This window comes from Cervus elaphus, chromosome X (genome assembly GCF_910594005.1).
Source record: "Cervus elaphus chromosome X, mCerEla1.1, whole genome shotgun sequence".
NCBI lineage: Eukaryota > Metazoa > Chordata > Mammalia > Artiodactyla > Cervidae > Cervus > Cervus elaphus.
The window spans coordinates 173,136,637-173,151,347 of NC_057848.1; the positions used below are offsets into that span (position 1 = coordinate 173,136,637).

A 14,711-nucleotide genomic window follows, 5' to 3' on the forward strand; every position below is an offset into this window, starting at 1 on the left:
TGGGGTGGTACCATTCCAGATGTTACAGGAGGAGCAGGAACTGAGGAGGAGGAAATGTTCCAAATGTGTTACATCCTGAATGCGACATCGTTTCTCCTGGGGCCGCGCAAACCCTATTTTTTTTTTTTTTTAAACGCCGAAACTCAGCAGCCACCTCTCTGAGGTCTGCCCAGCACGTCCCGCGCGGTCTTCGTCCAAATAATTAAAGAGACAGACGGTACTCTAGGCGCCGTATCCCATAATGAAGCACTCGTTCATGGCTCTCAGGGGTTGCTGCGGGGACATGTCTTTCAGTCTCGGAAACGTGATGAGAGGCAGAGGTAATTTCATCCTTTTTTTTTTTTTTTTTGTTCTCTAGTGTAGGGTCAGCGGGACGGTCTGCATGCCAGAGCCGGAACTAGTTTTGCGTTTCACTGCTGCTGCTTGAAAAACAAACAAACAAACAAAAAAACCCAACTTCCCGGGCTTGGTAATGAAACCACAGAGTGTTTCAGAGCCGAGTTGCAAAATCGTGCTGATAGGTGAGCCTCTGAAGGGATTCACAGAGGACAAAAGAGTATCTGGTGGCAGGGAGTGTGAAGGAAACGGAAGGGAAAAATAGCAGGATGCCACCGGGAAAGGTAGGTGGTACCTGCTGAGCAAAGTGCTCCCGTAAGTGATGGAGATCATGGATGCTGGAGCAGTGAGGCGGGGGTCCTGCTTTAAGCGCCCCTCCCACCCCCGCCTTTGAGAGTCAGGAGGGGCAGCAAATGAACCAGCTAAGCAAGCAGACCCGGAGTACAGACTAGAGCATCCTGACCCAATTGTCTTAACCTGCGTGCACCTCGCTTCTCCTCTCCATGGTGGAGTGATATCGTGATTGTTTCAGGAAATCTTTACACCAAGCCTGTCCGCAGTATTTTTTGGGGGGTGGGGGTGGTGCTTCCAAGGTGGCCCCAGTGGTACAGAATCCACTTGGCAGTGCAGGAGATGCAAGAGACGTGGGTTCGATCCCTGAGTCAGGATGATCCCCTGGAGGAGGAAACAGAAGTGAAGTGAAACTTGCTCAGTCCTGTCCGACTCTTTGTGACGAGTCCATGGGATTCTCCAGGCCAGAATACTGGAGTGGGTAGCCGTTCCCTTCTCCAGGGGATCTTCCCGACCCAGGAATCAAACCGGAGGTCTCCCGCATTGCAAGTGGATTCTTTACCAACTGTGCTATCGGGGAAACTCAGGATTCTTGCTTCAACAACCTGCTCCAGGATTCTTGCCTGGGAAATCCCATGGATAGAGGAGCCTGGAGGGTCCATGGGGGTCACAGAGAGCCAGCCAGGACTGAGCAGATAAAGAACAGTGACAACATATATATGTTTGGAAACAACAGCTCCAGTTGATGGCACCTCCTTATCAAGAGGTGAATTTCAGATTCTCATGGGTCTAGCGCAGACACGCCTCCCTCTAGTGACCTGGCTCCTGCACGTGTGGTCTGAGGGCAGCCTTATCGTCAGGGCGGACACTTTGGCCCTGCCCTGGTCTGCAGAGTCAGAGCCTGCACGACAGGAGTGTGCTTTTGGGGGGGGGGGGGCGGGGATTGGTTTGCCTGTGAAAATGCATCACAGTTGCAATGAGCTCTCAGCGTGGTAGAACATCTATATGTGAACTCGGTGTTTACGTTTAGGAAATGCTTGCTGCTCAGGTGTCCGGAACGCACTGGGTTATTGTGTCTTATCAAGAATAGTCCCCCACCTTCCATCTTTTATTTTTTGTTGTTTGCATTCCATGACATTGCCCTGTTGGAAGGTCAGCCCAGTTTTTTTTCTATTGGTGGCTCTTAAGCAGGTGTAAGGCATGAGTGAGGGACACAGATATGTCCTCAGCTTCCCTCTCCCCCTTCTTTTCCACCCCAGGGGACGCTTGCCAATAGGTATATAGGACTTCCCTCATAGCTCAGTTGTTAAAGAATCTGCCTGCAATGCAGGAGACCCCGGTTCAATTCCTGGGTTGGGAAGATCCCTTGGAGAAGGGAAAGGCTACCCACTCCAGTCTTCTTGGGCTTCCCCTGTGGCTCAGCTGGTAAAGAATCCACCTGCAATGTGGGAGAACTGGGTTCGATCCCTGGACTGGGAAGATCCGCTGGAGAAGGGAACGGCTACCCACTCCAGTATTCTGGCTGGGAGAATCCCATGGAATGTATAGTCCATGGGGTTGCCAAGAGTCAGACACGACTGAGTGACTTTCACTTTATCACTTTGGCAGAGGCCAGGGATGGTCAAGTCCTACAAGGCACAGACCCGCCCCCTCCCTGCTCCAACAGCAAAAATAGGGTTGTTTGGCTTTTACAGATATTTGCAATAAATGCCCCCATGTAATCTTTTTTATTCTGTTTCTCTGTACTGTCTCCAGCCAAAAAGTAGATGTTGGCTCCACCACTATCACGATGATCAGATTCATTCAATTGCTTGCTAACCTCTCTAAGCTGAGTGCTCTGTCTGCATTTCCCCTCCTAACTTAGTAAACCGCCTCCTGTAAAATATCATGAACCTCTTTCCATAGTTCTTCAGACATTGTCTACCAGATCTAATCCCTTGAATTTATTTGTCACTTCCACTGTATAATCATATGACCAATCAGGTTATATCTGAATGGCCTAGTGGTTTTCCTTACTTTCTTCAACTTAATTCTGAATTTTGCAATAAGGAGCAGCAGTCATGTACGGATGTGAGAGTTGGACCATAAAGATGGCTGAGCGCTGAAGAACTGATGCTTTTGAACTGTGTTGGAGAAGACTCTTGAGAGTTCCTTGGATGGCAAGGAGAGTCAACCAGTCCATCCTAAAGGAAATCAACCCTGAATATTCACTGGAAGGAGTGATGCTAAAGCTGAAACTCCAATCCCTTGGCCACCTGATGAGAAGAACTGACTCACTGGAAAAGACCCTGATGCTGGGGAAGATTGAGGGCAGGAGGAGAAGGGGAAGACAGAGGATGAGATGGTTGGATGGCATCACTGACTCGATGGACATGCGTTTGAGTAAACTCCAGGAGTTGGTGATGGACAGGGAGGCCTGGCGTGCTGCAGTCCATGGGGTCTCAAACAGCGGGACACAATTTACTGACCAAACAACAACAAGCAACTTAGAGGTGCAGTGCCCTTCCCACTGCATTCTGTTAGGGGCCATGAGGTGCTCAGGAGTGGACCGCTCGTGGATGATTGGTGATGCTGACCTCTGTTGCTTGTTTAGGGCAACACTAGCTGGCCAACCAGTCTCCACTGTAGTTACCCTTTGCTTTCAATTTCCATACTCTGTTCTTTGGACTCAAGGCACTCTGTCCAGGGTGACCATTAATTTTATAGGCCTCTTTTGGCTGCATACACAGCCCTGAGTGAGCACCTGTAAATTATAATTCTGGTTCAGTCTGCTTGCAGCTCATAGCCACCACTGTAATGATGAAATAGAGTTTATAGAAGAAAAGAGGCACTTAAAAATAGTAAAAGAAATCTTAAAAATATACAAGCAGCTCATGCAGCTTAATATAAAAAAAAAAAACAAAACCCCAAAAACCCAATCAGAAAGTGGGTGGAAGACCTAAACAGACATTTCTCCAAAGAAGACATGCAGATGGCCAACAGACACATGAAAAGAAGCTCAACTTTGCTCATTAATAGAGAAATGCAGATCAAAACTACAGTGAAGTATCACCTGGCATCAGTCGGAACGACAGTCATCAAAAATCTAGAAACAGTGAATGCTGGAGAGGGTGTGGAGAAAAGAGAACCCTCCTACAGTGTTGCTAGGAATGTAGATTGCACAACCGTTAGGGAAAACAATATGGAAAAGTGGAAGTGAAAGTCACTCAGTCCTGTCCGACTCTTTGAGAGCCCCGTGGACTATACAGTCCAGGGAATTCTCCAGACCAGAATACTGGAGTGGGTAACTGTTCCCTTTTCCAGGGAATCTTCCCAACTCAGGGATGGAACCCAGGTCTCCCGCATTGCAGGCAGATTCTTTACCATCTGAGCTACCAGGGAAGCCCAAGAATACTGGAGTGGGTAGCCTATCCCTTCTTCAGCAGATCTTCCCCACCCAGGAATTGAACCGGGGTCTCTGCATTGCAGGTGGATTCTTAACCAATTGAGCTCTCAGGGAAGCCCATTTCCTTAAAAAACTAAAAATACACTACCATGTAACCCAGCAATCTCACTACTGACCATGTACCCTGAGAAAATCATAAAAGGACACATGTACCTCACTGCTCATGGCAACACAATATGCAATAGTCGGGACACAGAGGCAGCCTAAATGTCCATTGACCGAAGGATGAAAAAAGAAGATGTAGTTCATATATACAGTGGACAACAGTCGCATGTATATGGTCCATATACACAAGATACAACAGTATATGGTCCACATATATAGTATGGATCAACAGTATATGGTCCACATATACAAGTCACGAAAGGAACTAAATTGGGTCATTTGTAGTAATGTGGATGAACGTAGAGTCTGTCAAACAGCAAAGTAAGTCAGAAGGAGGAAAACAAATATATGAATGCATGTTTATGGAATCTCAAAAAATGGTACAGACGAACCCACACAGGGCAAGAAGAGAGATGCAGAGAGATGTAGAGAACAGATGTGTAGATGCAGGGGAAGGAGAGGGTGGGATGAATTGAGAGAGGAGCGCTGTCATGTCCACGCCACCCTGTGTAAAAGAGCTGGCTAGCGGGAAAGCTGCTCCATAACACAGGGAGCCCCACTTGGTGCTCTGTGATGACCTCGAGGGGTAGGATGGATGGTCGGGGGGGAGGTTCACCAAGGAGGGGACGTGTGCATACTTACGGCTGAGTCACACTGTTGTACCGCAGAAGCTAACACAGCACTATAAGCCAGTTATACTCTAACTAAAACACAACAACAGAGCATTGTCCTTAGTGGTGACAGATATTGGTGACCTTTGCTTTGAGCTGGAATTAACTCCTTACATGTGTTCAGTAAGATGTGACTCGGCGGGAGAAAAGGTGGAGGAGTTTTTGTCTCTGTATTGAGTGAAGGCAACTCCCTGTAATATGCTGTCCCATCCATACTACAAGGCGTTGTTCCCATTTTACAGGTAAGAAAACTGAGGCTTGCGGAAGTTAGGTAGTTTGTATCACATAGATGCTGAGCAGTAGAAGTGGGCTTTATAAATAGCCCGCTCAGCTCCATGCCCTCATTCCGCCCACTGTATCTTGCACTCTTCACGGAAGAAGGAAGGGTAAATAGCATAGGATGCTTTGAAATAACCATTCATTGCCCTCAAACACATTTACAATCGAGCTAATAATGGACATTCCAGGAAACCAACTTCCATGCATGCATGCTAAGTTGCTTCAGTTGTGTCCGACTCTGTGCGACCCCATGGATAGCAGCCCACCAGGCTCTTTTGACCACGGAATTCTCTAGGCAAGAGTACTGCAGTGGATTGCCATTTCCTTCTCCACCAACTTCCAAGTGACTTCTACATTCCTGACCTTTGAGCCTTTCCACATGCTGGGGCCCCTGTGTTTGGAAAGTACTTTCATTTCTTTGCAAAAACAGATTCTTGTTCACCACACTGTATAACATATTTAATACTGTACACCATCTGTACTTCAATGTTTTTAAAAAAGCAACATAGGTTCCATCTCTCCTGCAAAATGGTGCTCAAGATTCCTCCATCGTCTAATTTTAGATAAGCCCCACGTTACCTTATCTAAAGGTTGGGCTTGCGACGAGCTGATCCCAAACCTATTCTAATCCATCCCACAGATGCCAAAGCTTGATTGGGTCTGTGGGGCTAGGTGCCCATTTTACACACAAGCACACGCCCACACCTGCAGATTGTGTGTGAATGTGTTCATGCAACAAGCAGTTACTCGTAGGGCCTTATTCTGTGCAGTGCAGTCTGGTAAGCTGTGTGGAAATTTGGAGTTGAATGAGGCCCAGGTTTCAGCCTCAAGGAGGAAAACAGGCAAATAAACAGTAGATCCCAGATACTGAAACAGAGGCAAGAGAACACAAAGGCAGGAAGCCTTGGGGCTGACTTCTTGGAAAAAAAATTGTGGTGTCTGAGATCATCTAAGAAAGCTAAGGGCACTTTGCCAATTTGGAGAGGGCCAGAGGTCCAGGTGGTGCTCTCAGTAAAGAACCCACTTGCCCACGCAGGAGACGTAAGAGAAACCAGTTTGAGCCCTGGGTTGGGAAGATCCCTTGGAGGAGGAAATGGGAACCCACTCCAGTGTTCTTGCCTGGAGCATCACAGGGGCAGAGGAGCCTGGTGGGCTATGTCCGTAGGGTCGCAAAGAGTCGAAAACAACTGAAGCAACTCAGCAGGCAGGCACGCACACAACGGTAGTGCCTAGAAGCAACATGGTAGCAGGCAGAGGTGAAAGGGATGGTCCAGTAGTTGGAAAACAAGTGATGATCAGAGATGTTGGAGACAAAGGGTTTGTGTATGTTGCGAGAGTCTTCCAGAACAAGTATGGTGGACATGTAGTGGGGGCACGTGAAAGAAGGCTGAGAATTCCATGTGGACAAATGCAATTTTATTCTGTAGGCAGTGGGGGGTCCATTGCTTACTCCTGAGAAGTATGGCTTCCATTGCAGAAGATCTCCTTGGAACTTCCCTGGTGGTCCAGGGGTTAAGACTTTGCCTTCCAGCACAGGGGGCGCAGGATCGATCTCTGGTCTGAGAGCTTAAGGTTTCACATGCCTTGTGGCCAAAGAGCCAAAACATAAGACACAAGCAGTGTTGTGGCCAACTCAACAAGGAATTTAAAAGTGATCCGCATTGAGAAAAGCACATTAAAAAATGAAATTCAGTTAGAAGATCTCCTTGGCAAGTGTTACGACGGACGCAGTGGATGGAGAGGAGGTCTGTGTGGCGCGTACTCTTATGTCATTTATTTGCACTTTTCCTCCGTTTGCGATGAAGCTCCTAAAGGCCGGCCTTGTGATTCCTGTGTCTTTGCTGGTAGCACCTACTCCACTGCCATCCACAGGGCATTCATTAACCATTGCCCTGCAGAGAAAGGATGCTCCGTACCTGTTCTGACAGTTGTCCTAGACAACAACCACAAAGCTTCCCCACACCATGCGGGCGACTTAAAAGCATCCCAGGGGAGGGATGAACCGCTCCAAGTGATACAGATCAGGTGTGCCAGGTTCTCGGCTTCTATGCTGAGAGCTATTACATCACGGGCTTGCCTGGTGGCTCAGACGGTAAAGAATCCACCTGCCGTGCGGGAGACCTGGGTTCGATCCCTGGGCAGGAAAGATCTCCTGGAGGAGGGCATGGCCACCCATTCCAGTATTCCTGGAAAATCCCATGGACAGAGGAGCCTGGCGGGCTATAGTCCATGAGGTCGCAGACAGCTGGACGCGGCTGAGCGGCTAAGCACATCACATCATGATGACCTCGCCCCCTTCCCAAAGTGCTTATCTTCCAGCGAGCGGTCTGGAGGAGGATGCCTTCATGTACACCTTGCCCTGCTCCATCCCAAGTGCACCTGCTTTTGAAACTCCCAGTGATTGTATCTGTGAAAAGGCTTCATCTCACCCTGACCTTCTAGCATCTACTTGAGTGAGAGTGAGCGAGAAGCCACCCCCCCCCCACCATAGACCTGGCTCATTGCATCTCTGCGTCACAGCAACCCACGATATTGAAGAGGTAGAAAGCTCACTCACTCAGAAACGGAGCGAGCACGTTTTTTTTTGTGTGTGTAGGGGTTGCCACAGCAACGGGAGTCAGCGTCCTCCCCCTCACTTCCCAGCCTCTCTGAAAATCTGTTCCAGCACCCTGTCCTAGGAAAAGACGGAGCTGAGAAAATAATGGTATCTTTCGCTTTGCCAAGAATGTCATGATCTTTGATCAGTGTGAGTGCAGCCCCGAAATGAGATGCAAAGAGCCTTCGTTGCTCTTAAGAAATAGTGCTGTGGAGAGGAACGAAACAGTTCAGAATGGAGTTCTCATCCAGCCAAACCCAAAGGAACCTGCCCTTGCCCACCGCCCCCATGCCCTTGCTTCTGTGGAAAGAAATGAAACAGCCCTGGCTAGCCCTGGGAATGCATGTCCTGGAGGCCGACTCCTGTGACCCTGTGGATTGTAGCCCCGCCAGGCTCCTCTGTCCATGGGATTCTCCAGGCAAGGATACTGGAGTGGGTTGCCATGTCCTTCTCCAATTCTTGTCTGTAGAACCCAATATAGAGTATGGGAACAGGGAAGCCTGGCGTGCTGCAGTCCACGGGGTCTTAAAGAGTCGGATGCGGCTTAGTGACTGAACAACAACACCAAAAATACATACTACCAGCCCCAGCATCCTCACTAAACCTCCCATTTCTGATGTCTTCAGTGCCGCCTGATTTGAGTCACATACCCCACTCTATTTTAAAAATGCTTGTCATGTTTTAGACTCTTTTTCACTCTTGAGTTCACTTGGGAGTGGAGACTTGTGTCCTTTGTGGCTTTTAATTTAGAAATTAAGGTACTTGAAGATCCACAAACCAATACCAGTGTTTATCACCCCATGCCAAAAGAGCATAAGGACCGCTGGAAAGAGATGGCCTTGCTTCCTGTGAAGAAGTGTTGTCTTGTTTGAGTTTTTCCATTTGTGCCGTGGGAAGAAGGAGGTAGTTTAGATGTGAAAATAGTATTGATAATTGACCGTATTTTAAAGTCACTTCCTCTGAGCAAAGCTATAATTTGATAATTTAATATCAAGTTGGTTTTTTATAGACAATCAGTTCGATTCGGTGGCTAAGTCATGTCCAACTCTTTGCGACCCCATGGATTGCAGCACGCCAGACCTCCCTGTCCATCACCAACTCCCGGAGCTTACTCAAACTCATGTCCATCGAGTCAGTGATGGCATCCAACCAACTCATCCTCTGTCTTCCCCTTCTCCTCCTGCCTTCAGTCTTTCCCAGCATCAAGGTCTTTTCCAATGAGTCAGTTCTTTGCATCAGGTGGCCAAATACTGGAGCTTCAGCTTCAGCCTCAGTCCTTACTGTGAATATTCAGGACTGATCTCCTTTAGGATGGACTGGTTGGATCTCCTTGCAGTCCAAGGGACTCTCAAGAGTCTTCTCCAACACCACAGTTTTTTCTTTTAAATTTTAGCTTTTTATTTTGGACAAATATATATGTATAATATAGGGTTTCCCAGCTGGCGCTAGTGGTAAAGAACCCACCTGCCAATGCAGGAGACATAGGAGACGTGGCAGGAAGACGTGACCCTTCCTGGGTCAGGAAGATCCCCTGAAGGAGGGCATGGCAACCCACTCCAGTATTCTTGCCTGGAGAACCCTATGGACAGAGAAGACTGGCAGGGTACCGTCCATGGGGTTGCAAAGAGCAGCAATCGCTGTGTCCTCAGCATTTTCCCATGTCATTATATATTCCACAAAACTATGGTGATTAATGGCACTGTACCTTTCCAATTCAAGGACGTACTGCTTTATTTAGAGCTCCACTGGCCTCTATTTAGGTGACTTCTAAATTTAGTCAAAGCATCTTGAGAACATTAAAAGAACGCTTCATTTGCTCAGTGACCATTTAAGCAAAACTTGGGGGTGCTGGTTCTTTTCTTAACTTCTGACTTGATTCCAACTTTCAGAAGTCACGGATTGACAGCCTGACGTGTGATTGACACGGGCGTCGGGGCTTGCGGACAAGCGTTGTAACTCCAGCGGCCTGAGACTGGAGAGATGGGTTGAGTCCTGGAGGCCCAGGCCCCGCAAGATGGCTGCTCTCTTGTTCTCTGCACGCCCCCTGCTGGACCAGGGCCTTTCACCTGTGCCTACACACGTGGCCAACGTTCCTGCATGCTTGCTCCTGCTCCAGCTGGTGATTGTTCCTTTTCTTTTCTTTTTTAATAGCTGTTCATTCTGTATCGGAGTATAATGGCTACTCACTCCAGTCTTCTTGCCTGGGAGATCCCACAGAGGAGCCTGGCTACAGTCCACGGGGTCATAAAGAGCTGGACACGACTGAGTGACTAAACCACCACCACCACCGTGAATTTTGAGGGGACGCAGACTCTAGTCTGTAGCAGGACGTGTCACCTCACGTCTCCGAGCCCCAGTTTGCTCATGTGTCCAATGAGAGAGAGAGTTAGAAGAAATGATGGTGGGACAGTCTCAGCTGTCTGCGGCACTTTTGTATTCTGGGAGGTGGGAAGGGGTCCTGAGAATCCTTCAGGGGATCGTGTTGTCAGGGTCTTCCTCTAGCTTGGTGGTTCTCAAGAGTGTGTTCTGTTCCCGGCAGCAGGAGCAGCACCTGGGGACTTGTCAGAAGGCACGTTCTCAGGCCCCGTCCCCGACCTGCTGACTGAGAAACTCCCTCTGAAGTCTATTGTGATGAGCCCTACCGATGCTTCTGTTCTTGTGTTTAGTTGCCAAGTTGTGGCCAACTCTTTGTGACCCCATGGACTGCAGCACTCCAGGCTTCCCTGCCCCTCACCACCTCCCAGCGTTGGCTCAAACTCACGTCCATTGAGTCGGTGATGCCATCCAACCATCTCATCCTCTGTCGTCCCCTTCTCCTTTTGCCTTCAATGTTTCCCAGCATCAGGGTCTTTTCCAATAAGTCGGCTCTTCGCATGAGGTGGCCAAAGTATTGGAGCTTCAGCTTCAGCATCCGTCCTTCCAATGAATACTCAGGACTGATTTTCAGGATTGACTGGTTTGATCTCCTTGCAGTCCAAGGGACTCTCAAGAGTCTTCTCTGACACCACAGTTCAAAAGCATCAATCCTTCAGTGGTCAGTCTTCTTTATGGTCCAACTCTCATATCCATACGTGACTACTGAAAAGACGTAATACCTTTGACACCATGTACCTTCTTCGGCAAACTGATGTCTCTGCTTTTTTAAGATTGGATTCAGGGCTGACCTCCAAATCCAGAATGATATCAAGATACTTAATAACATCTACAAAGACTACTTTTTTTTTTTTTCCAAATAAAATTATACTCACAGGTTCTGGGTGGACATATCTTTTGGCATCCACGGTGCCTGTGAGGGAGAAATATAGGGTGAAGGAAAAAGACATATGGTGCAGCAGAAGGCAGGGAGAGCCTGCAGAGAGTGATGCAGACCTGTCCCTTGTGTAAAGAGAGAAAGAAGGGTTATGAGGGAAGGGCTTCAACCTATGCTGCAGATCTAAAGTCTCCAAAAGTTGTAGCCAGACTGCTGGGGTGCCTCTCAAAATTCCTGTGTCCACGCTAATCCACAGTGTGAGGGTAGGAGGAGGTGGGTCTTTGGGGAGATGATTAGTCCATGAGGGTGGAACCCTCATCAATCGGATTAGCGCCCTCCTAAAAGAGGCCCCAGAGAACTCCTTTGTTCTTTCCACCTAACGAGGACACAGAGAGAACCAGGAAGGCCCTCATCAGAAACCAGCTCTGCAAATACCTTGATCTTGGACTTTTCAGCCTGAGAACCATGAGAGACACTTGCAGTGGCACAGTGGTAAAGAATCCACCTGTAATGCAGGAGACATGGGTTTGACTCCTGGGACGGGAAGATCCCCCGGAGAAGGAAATGGCAACCCACTCCAGTGTTATTGCCTGGAGAATCCCATGGGCGGAGGAGCCTGGAGGGTGTATGGTCCACGGCGTCATAAAGAGTTAGACACGACAGAGTGACTGAGCAAGCATGCAAGCATGCAGTCTATGATGTAATATGTGTATGGTAACATGTCTATAGGTAATATGTCTATAGGTGTAATATGTGGATGGTAACGTGTCAACCATGTTCCCTGCAGCAGATCTGCTGGTAGGGAGAGCAGACCTTATGCATTGCTGCAGCAGCCCCCAGGATGATTATTTTGTTCAGTGGAAATCTGCATGTTAGAACCACTGCTTAAGATCTGTGTTTCAAGGCTTAGAGCTAAGAGACATTACTTTTGAGGAGGCTGAAGGAATACATTTTGCTCTTGAAGCTCCTGAGACACACCTGGGCCTGGTTAACCCTCGGAACATCCACCATAGACATGGCCACTTCATTTCGTTAGTGTCTGCCCAAATTATTTGACCAAGGATCCTTTTATCCTGTGTGTTAACACCCTGCAGAATGCACGCGTTTTGAGAATCCCGGCTGTGGATTGAAGGATGAATGGATTGAAACTTGGGCTAATGAAATTGTCAGGCCGGCAACCCCAGGAGGAAGGTGGCTGCCTCTGCAGCATTTTGGGGACCCACAGAGGGCCTCACTGATGCAGACATGCCTGCAGGAAAAGGATTTCTGTCCATTACATTTTCCTTGCCTGGGTCCCAGCCTTTCATCTTTGCTGAAATGTGAGGACTCCCCCATGGAGAGGAAATTTTGTTCTAATTTCACGAGCGTTCTCTGAGCAGCTTCCTATTTGCAAAATCCTCTTCTGAGCACTTAACAAATCCCGTTGCTTTAATACAGAAGGTGCATATGTGACACACTCCGGAAAATACTTAACTGGCTGTTTAGAGCTCCCGGCGAATGCATTTTTTCAAATCCTTTCCTGTGGAGAGATGAGGTTTCAGTTGGGAAAGAAGGAAGCCTGTGGGGAGTCCTGAGGGTCCTGGGAGGTGGGTCCCAGGAAAGAGGGGAAGGATGGGAAAAGGGGGCAGAAAGATAAAGCTCTGCTTACTTCTCAGATGTGCCCAAGGGCAGATCCGACACACACATTTCCATGCAAAGAAAGCTATTGTGCTCACAAATCAACACAGGAGAGGTGCCCTGTGAGTCTAGATTACACAGGGTCTTCCACCTCCCCCGAGACACTCTGAGTGTGTGTGGTCGGTCGTGTCCGACTCTTTGCGACCCATGGACAGTAGGGGCCAGTTTGTGGGCTTCTCCAGGCAAGAATACTGGAGGGGGTTGCCACGTCCTCCTCCTGGCCAAATACGCTGAAGTATGATGTATCAGGGTTGTGGACGGTCTAGGTGGCGGGGTGCGTGAATTGCCCTAAACTGAGGTTCTTTTTTAACCTTTCATAATCAGCACTTTTTGTGGGATTCCTGAAGTATTTGCAAATAATTTGAATTTTTGCTCAAAAATCATATTTTAGGACGTGTTACAAAAAAGGGGACCTTAGATGCAACACACAGATATATACCATGCACACATAAACACGCACACCATTAGTGCAACTTGTGATTTGTGTTAGTCGCTCAATCATGTCCGAGTCTTTGTGACCCCATGGATTGTAGCCCTCGAGGCTCCTCCGTCCATGGGATTTTCCAGGCAAGAATACTGGAGTGGGTTGCCATTTCCTTCTCCAGGGGATCCCTCTGACCCAGGGATCGAACCTGGGTCTCCTGCATTATAGGCAGATTCGTTACTGTCTAAGCCACTGGGGTAGTAAATGTACATAATGTATATTCATAATACGTGTCATATGGCGGATTCCTGGGGACACACATACAGAGTACCGCCTGTTACCATGAGTGTGCCCCAGGCTATGAGAGGAAGCGCAGACAGAGAGTGCCGTGATGTCCATTCCTGAAGCTCCTGCACTTTACAGAGAGGAAGTTAGTTGCGCAGTGCAGACCAGGCGCAGCTTGGGTGGGACCCCGCATTCCTGCACCCTACACTTCTTGGTGGGCGGGGGGGTAGTGGGAGAAGGTGACTCTCATTATTGGGAGCAAACGGCTGAGACCATGTGCGGTTAGAAAGCATAGCGGCTTCCACAGCCCTTCTGCAAAGGTTCCTGCTAAGTCACTCCAATACTTTGGCCACGTGATGCGAAGAACTGACTCACTGGAAAAGACTCTGATGCTGGGAAAGATGGAAGCCGGGAGGAGAAGGGGATGACAGAGGAAGAGATGGTTGGATGGCATCAAGGACTCCATGGACATGGGTTTGAGTAAACTCCGGGAGTTGGTGACGGACAGGGAGGCCTGGCGTGCTGCCGTCCACAGGGTCGCAAAGACACGACTGAGCGACTGAGCTGAAGTCACTAAAAGCAGAGAGGAAAAGGGCTTCTCGAGCCTCGTGAGTCTCTTTCTCTTCTCTGCAAGCTTCCAAGAAGATTCTGAGTCTCCTGAGGTTCATAGACTTGCGTTATGAACTCTGGGGGTTTTATGTAGGTCAGAGTCCTTTCAGACTCACGCTGTCTTGTCACCCAAGTGATGCAGGTTGGTTCGAATCTGTCAAGCACACACATCCATCCTTGCTGGTTTCCGTGGAAGTCAGCATTTCTGGCTTGTTCCAGAATAGCTTACCTGACACAATCAGAGCCTATGGCTCAGCAGCTTGTGACAAGTATTCCTTTCTGCCACGTTGAAGGAAAAATCTCAGTTTTGTTGATAATAGATATAAATCAGAATTGAATTTTATTAACCGAAGCACTAGCACCTTGCAGAAATTTCCAAAAAAAAAAAAAAAAAAGGGACTTTTTGTTGTTGATCAGTGAAAATTAACCAAGAACTTACCAGAAAAAGGCTTACTTATTTGCCCCGAGTTTCAGAGAGAATAGAATCTTTGTATCGAAGCCAAAAAAACAAAACAAAACAAAAAACACCCAGGAAAATGGATTCATCTAGCACTTCAGAATTTAACTCTTCTGGGGTATAGTTCATACAGCTTGTAGGGCTTCCCTGGAGGCTGAGATGGTAAAGAATCTGCCTGCCACGTGGGAGACCTGGGTTCGATCCCTGGGTTGGGAAGATCCCCTGGAGAAGGAAATGGGTACCCACTCCAGTGTGCTTGCCTGGAGAATTCCATGGACAGAGGAGC

General features: G+C 48.3%; 1 long non-coding RNA gene across 1 annotated transcript; it reads left to right on the forward strand.

The window, feature by feature from the left end:
- Positions 1-241: 241 nt before the first annotated feature.
- Positions 242-10,435, forward strand: LOC122689284. Its single transcript, XR_006339790.1, has 3 exons — positions 242-320; positions 9,613-9,842; positions 10,263-10,435. It is a non-coding gene; the product is annotated as an uncharacterized LOC122689284 (long non-coding RNA).
- Positions 10,436-14,711: the final 4,276 nt, after the last annotated feature.